The 15,150-nt window shown below is 39.2% G+C and overlaps 1 protein-coding gene across 2 annotated transcripts in view; it reads left to right on the forward strand.

Moving 5' to 3' along the window:
* The first annotated feature begins 14,783 nt into the window (after positions 1–14,783).
* Positions 14,784–15,150, forward strand: part of LOC149213521 (BTB/POZ and MATH domain-containing protein 4-like) — a 173,047-nt gene continuing 172,680 nt past the window's right edge. The window contains exon 1 of one of the 2 annotated variants that reach the window (XM_089392042.1): positions 14,784–15,105. The gene's annotated coding sequence lies outside the window, so the exon portion shown is untranslated. The remainder of the gene's footprint in view (positions 15,106–15,150) is intronic. The other variant, XM_089392043.1, reaches the window with a different exon arrangement.

A 15,150-nucleotide genomic window follows, 5' to 3' on the forward strand; every position in this document is an offset into this window, starting at 1 on the left:
ATCACGGTAAATCACCGTAGGATCCATCTGCTGACCAACTAACCCAACAAGGATCTTCCTCATCCAGATAGCTTCATAAGCTGCTTGACTAGCATTCATGTACTCTGCTTTTGCCGCACTGAGTGCAACTAATCTCTACTTCCTGTTGCACTAAGAAATTATTGCTGACCCAATACTAAAGATTCCCCCAGATGTGCTCTTCCTGTCAGATGCAATTCCTGCCCAATTTGCATCTGTGAAGATTTGCAGCTTCACTCCCTCTGTCGATCTGTACCAAAGACCAAACTGAGTGGTGCCTCTGAGGTATATCAACACATGTTTAGTTGCATTCCAATAAAGTTTGATTGGATTAACCATTGCTTTACTAAGCTGGTTAACTACAAAACATATGCATGATCGTGTGTTCACCAAATACATAAGTGAACCCACAAGCTGCCTATAAATAGTAGCCTCACTACTTCACATGAAGTAGCATATTCCTTCCTCATTCTCCCTGCTAAAGGAGTCTCCATGGGTTTTCTGCTCTCCATGTGGAACTTCTTATGTATCTCGTTGGCATACTTTCCCTGAGAGACAAATAGTTCCTCATCTCCTCACCATACTTCCATACCAAGGAAATAATGCATGAACCCCAGGTCCTTCATCTCAAATTCTATTACAAGATCCTCTTTACAAGGTTTTACCAGCTTCTCATCATCTGTTAGAATTAAATCATCAACATATAATAATATAATCAACAATTTACCTTCAACCACAATATGGTAAAGGTTTGCATATGCTTCACTTTTGGTGAAGCCCAACTTGGTGAAATAGTTTCCAATCTTGGTGTACCAAGCAAAAGGTGCTTGTTTTAATCCATACAATGCTCGCTTGAGTCTACACACATGTGACTCTCTATAGAAGGTCTCAAATCCTTCTGGTTGCTTAATGTACACCTCTTCCTCAGTCACTCCATCGAGAAATGTTGTCTTCACATCCATTTGATGTATCTTCCATGCCATCTGCACTAAAAGTGATAGAATATATCTGATTGAAGAGTACCTTTCTACTGGAGAAAAGGTCTTCGTAATCAATTCCCTCCACTTGAGGGAACCAGCTGGCCAAAAATCTAGGTTGTGTTTCTCCACACTCCCAACTGCTGCTTGCTTTACCCTGTAAAGCCATTTGGAACTCGCCATTGACTTGTCTACTAGTCTCGGGACTACTTCCCAAACACCTTTTTTTGATAATGGAGTCATACTCCTCTACCATGGCATCGACCCATATTGGTTGTTGCACTACTTCCTCAAATGAGAATGGCCCAATATGTTGAAAATATCAACAAGAAATGCTAAAAATAACATTGCTATAGATAACATTTCATGATATATTTCAATTTTAATTTGTCCTTGAATTAAAATTCGAATTTAGTCTCAGCAGCTGTTTGAAAAATAATTAATTAATTCAACTTGAGTTAATTAGTTGGTAAAATTAAAACACGAAGTCTTTGTGAAGGCATGCAATAGTTATCCCTTTGATTGAGGAAGTTATCCTTTAATTAAGGAGATAAGGATGAGTTGTATTTGAGTTGTAATTAGTTAGCTCATTTAACGAAGTTAAGTCCAGTTAAATTAGTTCCAAACAGTTGAAGGAACTAATTGTGAGTTCAGTCAGTTAATGCATGCAACTATTATTCTCTAGATAACTGAATATTATCTCATAAATAACACATGCATGTCAGTTCAGACAAAGACCCGGTTGAGATTAAAGGCAGGGACAATGTACTATCAGTTTCTAGAATATTCCCATGTGAATATCTCTTGCATGCAGAAGGAATTCATTCCTTGAGGATTGCATAGTTACTACAGAGGTCAGTGTAGTGTGTGAGGTGAGAATCACACAAGTTACAGCTGGAGGACCCAAGAGGAACTGCGCAAGGAAATAGGAGGCTTGGAGGACAGAGGGAAGGCATATGTGCTGTCTATTCTGTCTATGAGCAGCAGTGAGGGATTGTACTAAGAGTTGGATAGTTTGTGAGCTAAAGCTTTGTGTGATCCTGAGATATTTCCACTTGTATGATAATACAGATAGTAGGGTTTTTAGCTAAGGCTTTCCCCAGAGTATTCTTCTGTGTTTCATGTGTGATTAATTCTTCTTCTTTATTATATGTGTTCTGTTTGATCTTGCTCAAAATCGATTAAGCTTCCACAAGTTTGATTGTAGAAGTAGATTAAGTATTTTGCTTTAGTACATTGCATGATCAGTTTAATCTACAGTGAGAATTTAGAAGTTCAAAATTTGAAGATCTTGACTGTAGGCACAAAATCGATTTCTTATCTTATCACATCTAAAAGTTCACCAATGGCGTTCAATGGCTTGAGACTCGAGTATGCCCTAGATGGCAGCTCGAATTACATAGCATGCAAGGGTCACATGGAAGCAGTATTAGAGGACAATGGTTTGAAGGACTTCATTAATCAAGAAGTCCCCAAGCCAGTAGTAGCTAATGCCCAAGAATTGGCGGAATGGAAGAAATGTGTGGCGAGAGTGAGGAGGATTCTTCTGGAGGGAGTTCAAGACCATATTGTCTCGAGTCTCCATGGGAAGGAGACTCCATTTTCAATGTGGAAGACATTAAAGGACCTATATTAGAACAACAACGACTAGAGGAAGCTGGCGTTGAAGGACAAGCTTCGGAAAATCAAGTGTCAAAAGGGTGACACGATCACATATCGGAACAAGCTCACCACCTGTAGAGATGAGCTTGGAAGTGTAGGAATCACGACAGATGATGATGATATGGTGAGTCTTGCTCTCCTCGGTCTTCCTAAGAGCTGGCATAGCTACCAGGACTCAGTGAATGGAAGAGAGAAACTGCTAGATTGGGAACAACTGTGGTCGCATCTGATGCAGGAGGAGATCAAGAGAAGCACCAGAGATGGTTCTTCATCTAAGCATGATGATGAAGAAAATCTAGCCTTAGCCAGTAAGGCTAGGAAGGGGAAAGGGAAGGCTTCCCATTCCAAATCGAGTTCTTCCCATGGTGGGAAGAAGATTGACAAATCTAAAGTGAGATGCTTTAATTGTCATGAGGTGGGCCATTATGCAACTAATTGTCCATTGAAGAAATCCAAGAAGGGATCCTCAAAAGGATCAGATGGTGAGGCACTGACCTCACAGTTGAAATTGGATTTTACCCTCATCGCATGCATGGTTTCATTGATGGTGGGTTGTGTTTGGTACCTGGACAGTGTAGCCTCATTCCGCATGACCGACGATAAGAGTTTATTCAGTACCTTGGAGGAGAAGGACCTCCATATGCGCATAGAGATGGGCGATGATGGAAAGTACTGTGTTTTAGGTGAAGGTACAGTTGTGTTTCAGAGGGAGCATGGAGCTCCTCTCACCTTGACTAATGTAAAGTATGTGCCTGGACTGAAGAAAAACTTGGTATCGGTCGCGATGTTGGAAGACAAAGGCTATGATGTAGTCTTCAGTAAAGGAAAGGCATTCCTGAGACACATAGCCACTGGTCAGACCAAGAGGATTGGGATTCAAGTGAAGAATCTCTACAAGCTGGAGGTAGATGACTGTGCTGCATTGAGTTCCAAAGCAGAATTGGTGCAAAACTAAGATACTGGCGAGTTATGGCATAGAAGGTTGGGCCACTTGCATCATGGGGCCTTGAAGATAATGCAATAGATTTCTGCTAGACTTCCCAAAGGTAAATTTGAGCAAGTGGACACATGTAAAGGTTGTACCTTGGGTAAGTATGCAAAATCTTCCTTTCATAATCGAGACAGTTGAGCTAAAGCAATCTTGGAGCGAGTTCATACAGATGTGTGTGGACCATTCTCGACAGCCTCCACTGCTAAACAAAGGTATTATGTGATTTTTATTAATGATTTTTCTTGTAAGTGCTGGATCTATTTCATGCAGAAGAAGGATCAAACCTTCTCAAGGTTTTGTGAGTTCAAAGCCTTGGTTGGGAAAGAATCAAGAAAGAATATTGGGGCCTTAAGAAGCGACAATGGTGGAGAGTATGTCTCTCAAGAGTTTAAGGACTTTTGTGTAGTAAAAGGAATTAAATGGGATTTGACGACACCTCATAACCCACAATAAAATGGGGTGGCCGAGAGGAAGAATAGAACGATTGTGGGGGCAGCTCGGATGATGCTACACGACCAACACCTACCACTTCACTTGTGGGCTAAGGCATGCAACACAACGGTTCACTTGCAGAATAGAAGCCCACATTGCATATTTGGGATGAAGACACCAGAGGAATATTTCTCCGAGAATAGACCAGATGAGGATCACTTCAGGATCTTTGGCTCATCAGTTTATTGCCATGTGACCAAGGATGCTCGGAAGAAGTTAAAGCCAACAACAGAGTTGGGGATACTTGTGGGGTACATTGATACTCCCCACAACTATCGGATGTATTTGCATACTAGTCAAAGGATAGTGGTTCGCAGAGATCTTAAGTTCGATGAGCTGAAGGCCATGCAAGTTTCCCTTGAGAGGGAGCTCAAGTTGCAGGCAGAGGAGGAACTTTTGGTTCCTAAGGAGGAGGAGCCTCAGACTGATGCAGAGCAGCCACATGTAGAGGTTCCAGGAGTGGAGACATCCACTCATGCAGAGTCTTCCAGAGAGGGGTGGAAACGCACAAGGGAAGCTGACAGATTGTTGATGGATGCGAGAGAGAATGTGGGAGAGCCATCTTCTCAGCGCAAACAGAGGAGGTCACTTAAGCGGTACACTTGTTACATGGCCCTTGTTGGGGAAAGTGTAGAGACCGAACCATCTTCCTTTGAGGAAGGAGTGCAACAGTCGATTTGGGCCGATGCTACGGTGGAGGAGTATGACTCCATAGTTTGGAACAGTGTTTGGGATGTTGTTCCAAGACCAGAGAACAAGTCAGTTGTGAGTTCCCATTGGCTTTACAAGGTAAAGAAAGCTACTAATGTTAGTGTGGAGAAACATAAGGCAAGTTTTGTTTCCCGTGGTTTCTCATAGATCAAGGGGATCGACTATGATGAGACTTTTGCTCCTGTAGCAAGATACTCATCTATTAGATCGATGTTGGCACTATCAGCACAGATGGGTTGGAAGATCCATCAGATAGATGTGAAGACTGCATTCCTCAATGGCAAGATTGAGGAAGAGGTGTACATAGAGCAGCCGGAAGGATTTGAGACCTTCGATCGTGATTCGCATGTGTGCCGACTCAAGAGAGCTTTGTACAGGTTGAAGCAAGAACCTCGTGCTCGGTACACTAGGATCGATAGCTACTTCACCAGGTTGGGATTCACAAAGAGTGAAGCGGATGCGAACCTGAACCACATCATGGTAGAAGGTAAGCCATTGATCATTGTTCTTTATGTTGATGATCTAATATTAACAGGTGATGATCAGTTGATCAAATCTTTCAAGGAGGATCTTGCAAGAGAGTTCGAGATGAAAGACATGGGTCTCATGCACTACTTTTTAGGCATGGAAGAGTGGCAGAAGGATGGGGAAATGTTTGTGTCTCAAGGTAAGTACGCCAATGAGATACTTAAGAGATTCCACATGGAGAAGCGCAGGCCCATGCAAACTCCTCTAGCAGGTAACTAGAGGAAGGAGGATGCTACTTCAGGTGAGGTAGTAGTTGCTACTGTGTATCAGCAGCTTGTGGGTTCACTGATGTACTTAGTGAACACCCGACCAGATTTGTGCTTTGCAGTGAACCAGCTGAGTCAAGCTATGGTTCAACCTACCAAGTTGTTTTGGAAGGCAACAAAGCATGTTTTGAGATACCTCAGAGGCACATCTCAATATGGATTATGGTACAAACAAACAGAGGGAGTGAAGCTTCAGGGCTTCACAGATGCAGATTGGGCAGGGAGTCCATCAGATCGGAAGAGCACATCAGGAGGAATTTTCAACCTTGGTTCAACTGCAGTTTCTTGGTACAGCAGGAAATAGAGGTCAGTTGCACTTAGCTTAGCAGAGGCTGAATACATGGTTGCAATCTAGGCAGCATGTGAGGCCATTTGGATGCGGAAAATTCTAGTTGGTTTGTTTGATCATAGGATGGATCCAACTATGATCTATTGTGATAATAAGAGATGTATCAAACTCTCTGAGAATCCAGTATTTCATGACAGGTCCAAGCACATCGACATCTGGTATCATCATCTTCAAGACTTTGTGGTGAAGAGGATCATGTTGTTGTAGTATATTTCGACCAAGGAGCAAGATGCTAAAATTTTGACCAAGGCATTGTCAAAGTGTAAATTCGAGTTCCATAGAGACAGGATCGGGGTGGCAGATAATCCCTTTCTTTTTGAGAGGAAGTGTTGAAAATAACAACAAGAAATGCTAAAAATAACATTGCTATAGATAGCATTTCAGGATATATTCCAATTTTAATTTGTCCTGAATTAAAATTGAGAATTAAAATTCGAATTTAGTCTCAACAATTGTTTGAAAAATAATTAATTATTTCATCCTAAGTTAATTAGTTGGTAAAATTCAAACATGAAGTCTTTTTGAAGACATGCAGTAGTTATCCCTTTGATTGAGGAAGTTATCCCTTAATTAAGGAGATAAGGATGAGTTGTATTTGAGTTGTAATTAGTTAGCTCAGTTAACTAAGTTAAGTACAATTAAATTAGTTTCAAACAGTTTGAGGAACTAATTGTGAGTTCAGTTAGTTAATGCATGCATGCATGCAACTAGTGTTCTCTAGATAACTGAATATTCTCTCATAAATAACTCATGCATGTCAATTCAGACAAAGACCCAGTTGAGCTTAAAGGCAGGGACAATGTATAATCAGTTGCTAGAATATTCCCATGTGAATATCTCTTGCATGCAGAAGGAATTCATTCCTTGAGGATTGCGTAGTTACTACAGAGGTTAGTGCAGTGCGTGAAGTGAGAATCACACAGGTTACAGCTGGAGGAATCAAGAGAAATTGCGTAAGGAAATAGGAGGCTTGGAGGACAGAGGGAAGGCATATGTGTTGTCTATTCTGTCCATGAGCAGCAAAGAGGGATTGTACTAAGAGCTGGATAGCTTGTGAGCTAAAGCTTTGTGTAATCCTGAGATATTTCCACTTGTATGATAATACAGATAGTGACGTTTTTAGCTTAGGCTTTCCCTAGAGTATTCTTCTGTGTTTCATGTGTGATTGGTTCTTCTTCTTTATTATATGTGTTCTGTTTGATCTTGCTCAAAATTGACTAAGCTTCCGCAAGTTTGATTATAGAAGTAGATTAAGTATTTTGCTTTAGTACATTGCATAATCAGTTTAATTTACAGTGAGAATTTCTACACAATCTTTACACTCTCACTCATCAGAACCATGTAGCCAGTGTACTGGTTTGGTGACCTTCTTTGCCTGTGTTATGATGTGGGTGCTCTCACATTCTCTCTAGCATTATGCACCAATCTATCAACCTCTTTGTTTCACTTATTTCCATCTCTGGAAGTCTTTGCATGAGTGGGTGCTTCCACTCTCTGCTCCTCTGTACGTGGTTGCTCCACATCATCCCAAGGTTCTTCCTTTGGAGCTAAAAGCTCCTCATTTGCATGTAATTGAAGCTCCCTCTTAAGGGAACATCTCATGGACTTCTCTTCATCGAACTTCACATCCCTACGAACCATTGTCATCATGTGAGATGGCAAGTACACTTGATAGTTGTGAGGTGTAATAGTGTACACCACAAATATGCCCAACTAAATTGTTGGCTCTAGCTTTTTCCTTGCATCCTCGGTAACATGATAGTAAACTGATGAACCAAAGATCACAAAGTGTGCCACATCTGGTTTCTTACCTGAAAAAAAACTTCTTTTGGTGTACTCATCCCGAGAATTCGATGAGGACTCTTATTTTGCACATATAGAAATGTTTTGCATGCTTCAACCCACAAGTGCAACGATAGGCCCTGATCACGTAACATTGTTCGTGCACCTCCCACAATACTTTTGTTCTTCCTTTCAGAAACCCCATTCTATTGTCGGTTATGGGGTGTTATTAATTCCCGTCAAATGCCTTTTGATGCACAAAAGTTCTTGAATTCATTCGACACATATTCTCCACTGTTATCGCTCCTGAGAGCCTTCACTTTCCTGCTAGTGTCTTTCTCAACAAGTGCTTTAAATTCAAAAAATTTAGAGAACATCTGATATTTCTTCTACATGAAGAAAATCCAACACTTACATGAGAAATCATCTACAAATATTACATAATACATGTGCTTGGTTGTGGAGGCTGTCGAGAATGGTCCACACACATCTGAGTGAACTCTTTCAAGGATCGCTTGTGCTCGACTGTCCTTATCATGAAAGGTGGCTTTGGTGTACTTCCCTAATGTACACCCTTTGCATGTATCTCTCTGCTCTAGTGCACCCTTGGGAAGTCATGTAGAAATCTGTTGCATGATCTTGAAAGATTTGTGGTGCAAGTGAACCAATATTTTATGCCATAATTCACCAATGTCTTGGCTCTGCACCTTCTCTGCTTTTGTGCTCAAAACAACACAGTCTTCTACATCCAATCTGTAGAGGTTCTTCACCCAGACCCCAATATGCTTCACTTGTCTTGAGGCTCTGTGATGAAGGAAAGCCTTCCCTTTTCTAAATATCACATCATATCCATGGTCCTCCAACGTAGCAACTGGAACCAAATTCTTCTATAAACTTGGAACATACATGGCATCTTTTAATGAAGGGGAGAACCATACTCCCTCTGAAAAGTAATAGTACCGATGTTGGCCGTGCTATACCTTCCATCATCTCCCATTTCGATGTGCATTTGGAGGTCCTTCTCCTCCAAGTCACTGAAGAATTCTTTGTTGCCAGTCATATGGAATGAGGCTCCACTATCCAGATACCACACACTACCCATCACCGACGTCACCATGCAAGCAATGAGGTTGAAATCTAACTCGAATTGTGAAGCAAGAGCTTCACATGCCACTCCTTTTGAGCGTTTCTCGTTGACCTTCTTATGTGGAAACTTCGTGGCATAATGTCCCAAATCATGACACTGAAAACATTTAATCTTCGACAAGTCCTTCTTCTTGCCGCCTTAACTGAAATCTGATTTGGAATTGGATGAATTCCCTTTCCCTTTCTTTGCCTTTCCAGTTAAGGCACAATTCTCCTCATCATCATGCTTGGATGAGGATCCATCTATGGTGTTTTGTTGAATCTTTTCTTGCACTAAGTTAGACCACAAACGCTGCCACTATGGTAGCTTCTCCATCCTATTTACCGAATCTTGGTAGATGTGCCAACTCTTGGGAAGGCCTAGAATATTAGGTTGACCAAATCATCTTCAACAACTGTAACATTGACACTTCTAAGCTCATCCCGACATTGGGTGAACTTGGTCAATTACTTTGGTATTGTGTCGCCCTTCTCCATCTTGATTTTCCTAAGCTTTTCCTTCAGTGCCAGTTTCCCATGGTCATTGTTGTTCTAAAACATATATGTCAAGGCCTTCCCATGGAGGTTCAAAAAAATATGATCTCGAACTCCTTATAGTATGATCCTTCTTGCCTTTGCAACACATTTTTTCCACTTTTCCATATCTTGAGCATCAGTTCCTGGAGGCTTAGGAATATCTTTGTCTATGAATTCCTTCAGCCTGTTGTCTTCCAACACTGCCTCCATCCTGTCCTTCCAAGCAATGTAGTTCAAACTACCCTCAAGCGCATATTCGAGTCTCAATTCATAAAACGACATCCTGTTGTCTCTAAAGAGTGATACTGCAAATTTGATTTCACTTGCAAAAGACAAACTCATATTCTCCTCTTTTAGAGTGATTTATGCTCGTCTACCATGTAGAAATTCCTTGTAGATTCAAACTGCTAATTGTAATTTACTAAAATAATAGACTTGAATCTAGTTTACTCATCAACAAAAACAATTAAACGATAGTGAAATCACGAAGCATACAAGAGAAAGAATTCAATCAACACATTACACAATGATTTCCTGGGGAAATCCACAGGTAAAAACCCCTACCATCTGTATATTGCATTAGTCAGAAAATATGAGAAGATTACAATGCTTTGCTCAACCCCGAGCAACCTTTGCACTATCTCTATCTGTCTCACAACTTCCTAGAAAATCCCAGCCCAATACTTAACCAAATTTTGGCTTGCCCAAGTCCCTATTTTGTTGCGTTGTTTCCTTGGGAATTAGCCCCCTATTAATTAGGGAAATTCCTCAATATGAATTGTGTAATCCTCCTAGGCCTTCCTCTGACTGCATGCACCAACTATACAATTCAGATGATTATGCAACTGATAGTAGATTATCCCTGAACTCTAATCTCAATTGGGTAACTTTGAGATCTGACATGCATGACTTATTTATGGGTGAATCAACAGTTAATTGGTTGAACACATGAAGCAACACCCCACTGTCTGACCTCCTAGTAGTCCCTCCATCAGTTGGAACTAATTTAACTGACTTTAACTTAGTTAAACTTAATTAATTAATTACGACTCAAAATAAACTCAACCAAGACTCTTATAATGTAGGAGACACTCTACATGACTGAAGTTAGACCCTCAACTCGAATTATCTGAGCCAACTAAGTCAAATTAACTTAGTTAACTCGTACAAGTTGTCTTGTGATGTGGAATTACAATTTTATTCCTAATTTAATTCAAGGACAAAATTAAATTAGGATTTTCTTGTTGCATTTTCAACACTATTACTATGGAAAATCTAAAAAAATTGAGATTTCATTTGTAAACAACCTAGAGACAAGTGCACCAACTTATGGATAAATCCCCCTTGAATGATTGTATCCATAATCATTTAACCCATGGGTGCCACAATCCATGCAACCTAGAAACCAACGTATTGTAGTTTACATGTTGCTTAATGAGTGTTTAATAACTCTTACTTTGAGTGGGTATATTAGTGGGAAGAGTTTCTAAGGGTTTCTTTTTTCCTTAAAGCCCACTTTTCATCTATTTTATCACTTGGACTAGGCGAGCACACTTGTTGTATAACAATACATAATGTTACATAAATATATGTGGAGTGGGTGAGTTAGTACTTGTGGATGCATATAAATATATGGATTTGGTGAGTTGGCACTATGGGGATGTGTCTTATTACATGGAAGATGTAGAGTGCTCCACTTGTGGACTTAGTCTAGGGTTATGGTTTTAGCTTGTAACTTATTCCTTTTCTTACTCTTTAAAAGGAAGGAGGATCACACCTCTTTGTTATTAACTTTCTGGATGAGTTGTAGATAATAGTAATCTGAAAGATGTGATTACAAGGTTTCTGGCTTTGCTTTATGAGCTTGCAAGACATTTCTTTGGTTTTAGGTTGCCAAAATTTGTTTTAATTTAACCTTGTGAGAAATTGTATATGTAATCTTCTTTGTAATAATAATAAGAAATGTGATTTATAGTGAAACACGTGTTTGCTTCTATGGGGATGTGTCGTATGACACGACGTAGAATGCTCCACTTGTAGACTTAGTCTAGGGTTATGGTTTTAGCTTGTAGCTTATTCATTTTCTTACTCTATAAAAGGAAGGAGGATCACACCTCTTCGTTATTAACTTTCTGGACGAGGTTTAGATAATAGTATTGTGAAAGATGTGATTACAAGGTTTCTAGCTTTGCTTTATGAGCTTGCGAGACATTTCTTTGGTTTTAGGTTGCCAAAATTCGTTTTAATTTAAGTTTGTGAGAAATTGTATATGCAATCTTCTTTGTAGTAATAATAAGAAATGTGATTTCCAGTGAAAAATGTGTTTTCTTCTATAGTTTTCCAAAAGTGATATATTCCTTAGTTTATTTTGCAATGCAATTTTTAGATTTATTTTAATTTCCATTTATTGATAATTTTAATAGATATTAAAATGTTGATATGATTTCCCCTATTCTCCAATCTCCTATGTCCCCCTCCCCCGTTCTCCCTTCTCCTTGATAGCTTACATACGCAACTTGTGGCTCCACGTCAGTCCTTCACGTCCTTATGCCATTATGGTGACAATTAATATACCCTCTATCCATTTTTTCCTTAACATGTTTGCTCATGGGTTTCGCTGCCATGCATTGGTGGTTCACTCATACTCACATGCTCACACTGTTGATAATCCAAGGCCAAATCCTTGGAATCTCCAACACTCTAGATTTCTGATGATTTTTTAGGATGGGTGTTCGAGCGAAATTAAAATGTGATATGAAATCAATCGCGTGGAAAGTCAGTTGAATAGATGATAAAATGGATTGCTCCCTGGTTCAAACTCTATCAAGCTTCTTAGGAAATCTGTGCTCGGGTATGTGGTTGAGGAATTGGGTAAAAGTATGGCTTGTACATTTAATTGTGGCATCTAGATGAGCTTCCTCTAGCCTCCATTGTGAAGAGCCTATCATGGCTTCGTTTATAGCGACAAGGGATTCTCAGGCTTGTCATTTATGTGCGTGGGTAATTTGGAGAAGAAGCCTTTCAAGCTCGCAAGGTTCTTCTTCTGATCTCGGCTTCACAACTCTCTAGAACACTTGGGTTCTTCCTAATGTTAAGCTCAGATGTATCTATAAGTCCCCCTTGCTGAGTAGGGTTTGGTTTACAAATTTGGTTGTTTGTTGGACTGTTAACTTGCATTGCCAAACATTTATCCTTTCGGTTAGTTGGGGTCATCCTTGTTTACTCCAACACACCAGTTCCCTTTTGGCAATGGATTCTACCTCAATTCTTATGCTTCTATGAAGGATCATCTGTGTCCTAATTACCATTCTGAAATTGAAGCATTGCAACAAGAACTATATGAATTATAGGTGAAATTTTGGAAGAGGTATCATTCATAGGTAGAATAGGAAGAACACATGTTGGTTCTCAGGCAACAATTGGCCAAAACGTAGGATGAAGTTGGTGCTCCCAGAGGAATGATTATGGAACTCAAGCTCACGAAGATTGTGATTGATCTTTTGGACTAGCTTATGGACATCCCTGTCAAATTTAATATCAACCTCAACGAGTCAGCTCCAAAGTAAGAATAATCCTTATGATTTTGGTGTTAGGATACTATTTTGCAAGGTTTCTTTTTTGCCTCTATAATAAGCGAAAAAATACTTTTGTTTACATTTTGTAAAGCTTGGTTATCACTGCTAGAAGCCGCAATAATGTACTTCTACTATAGGTAGTGTCATGAGATTCGTCTATAGGTTGATAGGTTGATAGAAAGAGTCATGTTTTATGACAATATGGTGGTTAGGAAGTGTATGTGAATCTGAAACTTGTACTCCCCGTGTACTTGCTATGATTGGGTGCCGAATTACTAATAAAATTATTCATTTTTATTAAAAAAGTATTGATGTGATTTATCTCTTCATTGTAAGAGAACAATAAGTAGTTCAACATTGTTTATTTAGTGTTGTTGTTGATGTTAATCTAGTGTGGTCGTTGTTGATTTAGCACACTGATATGAATTTTCGTAAATTTGTTAATTATTCTCTTTTAAAGCTTTCTCACATTTATGATGGGTTATAGGAAAAATGATATCTAAAAAGGAGGCAATGACGACTCTGTTGAATCGAGGGTTATAACTTTGAGGACTTGCTTACTCCCAATGGATTTCGATCATTAGCTAATGGAGAAGCCACAGAATACAAGGTCGAACATAGCAATGGTGGAAGAACCAAGGCCCCAGATAAATAGGAAGTTGGATAATCTCATGCTCCCTTGTCAGTGTTTATCGAATGCAGGGAGTGGATGTATTGACCAATCCCATGTAGTTTGACTCGCTTGCCCAACACCTTTACATCCATTGAAGACTAAATGATGTAAGGTGATAAACCAAACCCTTCCCGGATGTTCGAATTGTCGCAAAGATCGTGATCATGACCTCACAACGTTGAAGTTCACCTATTTGCATCTCATTCCCCAAGCTTTTAATTGCTGAAGCCATTCACACCATGGAACAAGTATTTTGAACACCTGCTCACATTTTTGGATTGAGAAGACAACTGAAACTTTGTACCAAATGGTCCTAAGAATGTGGTTTTATCTTAATATTGGAGCATGTGGTTTTCAAGCCAACAATTGCATTTTTAGAAAGATATAGTCAAAGACATTGGATTAAATTAATTATTCATAAAATGCCTTTGAGCATTGACCTACTTTGTGGGGTCCATTATAATAAACTATTAATTGTATGACTATTTATTTCGCAATGTCACTTTTCCTCTTATTCATGGTTATACTTTAGTTAATTTAAAGATATGATTAAAGACATTGGATTAAATTAATTATTCCTAAAATGTTTTTGAGCATTGACCTACTTTGTGGGGTCCATTATAATAAACTATTAATTGTATCACTATTTATTTGGCAATGTCACTTTTCCTCTTATTCATCGTTATACTTTAGTTAATTTTAGAAATTAGTCGAGATATCATATATAATAAAGAAAATCATTTCCTTTTATTTATATATATGTATATTTCATGGTTGGATCGTGACATTACTCTCTTGGAGATTAATGAAGAACTCATGTGAGAATTAAATTTTGTTAAATGTTTTTTACTATTTTTTTTTTAATGTTCTCAATAATATATAACTTTAATATATCAATTACTATTTGATCAGGAAAAACAAAATAATTTTTTCAATTTAATAATTCTATGGGCGTTTCTTTGCAACTTTGAGCAGATTGCTAGTAATAACTAATTGATCAACAACCACTTCTATGATTTTTTGTTTGTAAACTACCCCAAAATATAATGAAGAGAGACCGCTACCGAGCGAGCATGCAAGAGATAATAAAGAGAGACCGCTAGCGAGCGAGCATGCAAGAGAAGGGGCTAACGAGCCTGGCCGTTTTTGGACAAAAGCCCGATCACCACCAGCAATGTGACCTCTTGGCTACACATACAAAGTAGGCTCAGTGCTCGTCAAGCCCCATCTGACCGACTCTCTAACGTGCCTACTTAAAGACCCAATTAAACGAAGTTCCCCTGGCACTTAGATTTGCATTTTCTTGGTTCGAGTCTACTGTTCGAATCGCGGGAACGGATAAACCAGTGGATCGCAGAAAAAATTGAAAAAATTTAAGGCTCCTTGAGTTTTCGACGGTCAAGAACAATTAATTGACAGGTATCTTCTCAATTCCACACTCTCCAGAATTTTACTGTATATGAA

The sequence above is a fragment of the Pinus tabuliformis genome, chromosome 1_1 (assembly GCF_031772625.1).
Source record: "Pinus tabuliformis cultivar Carrire ecotype Pingquan chromosome 1_1, CPIR1, whole genome shotgun sequence".
NCBI classification, from domain to species: Eukaryota; Viridiplantae; Streptophyta; class Pinopsida; order Pinales; family Pinaceae; genus Pinus; species Pinus tabuliformis.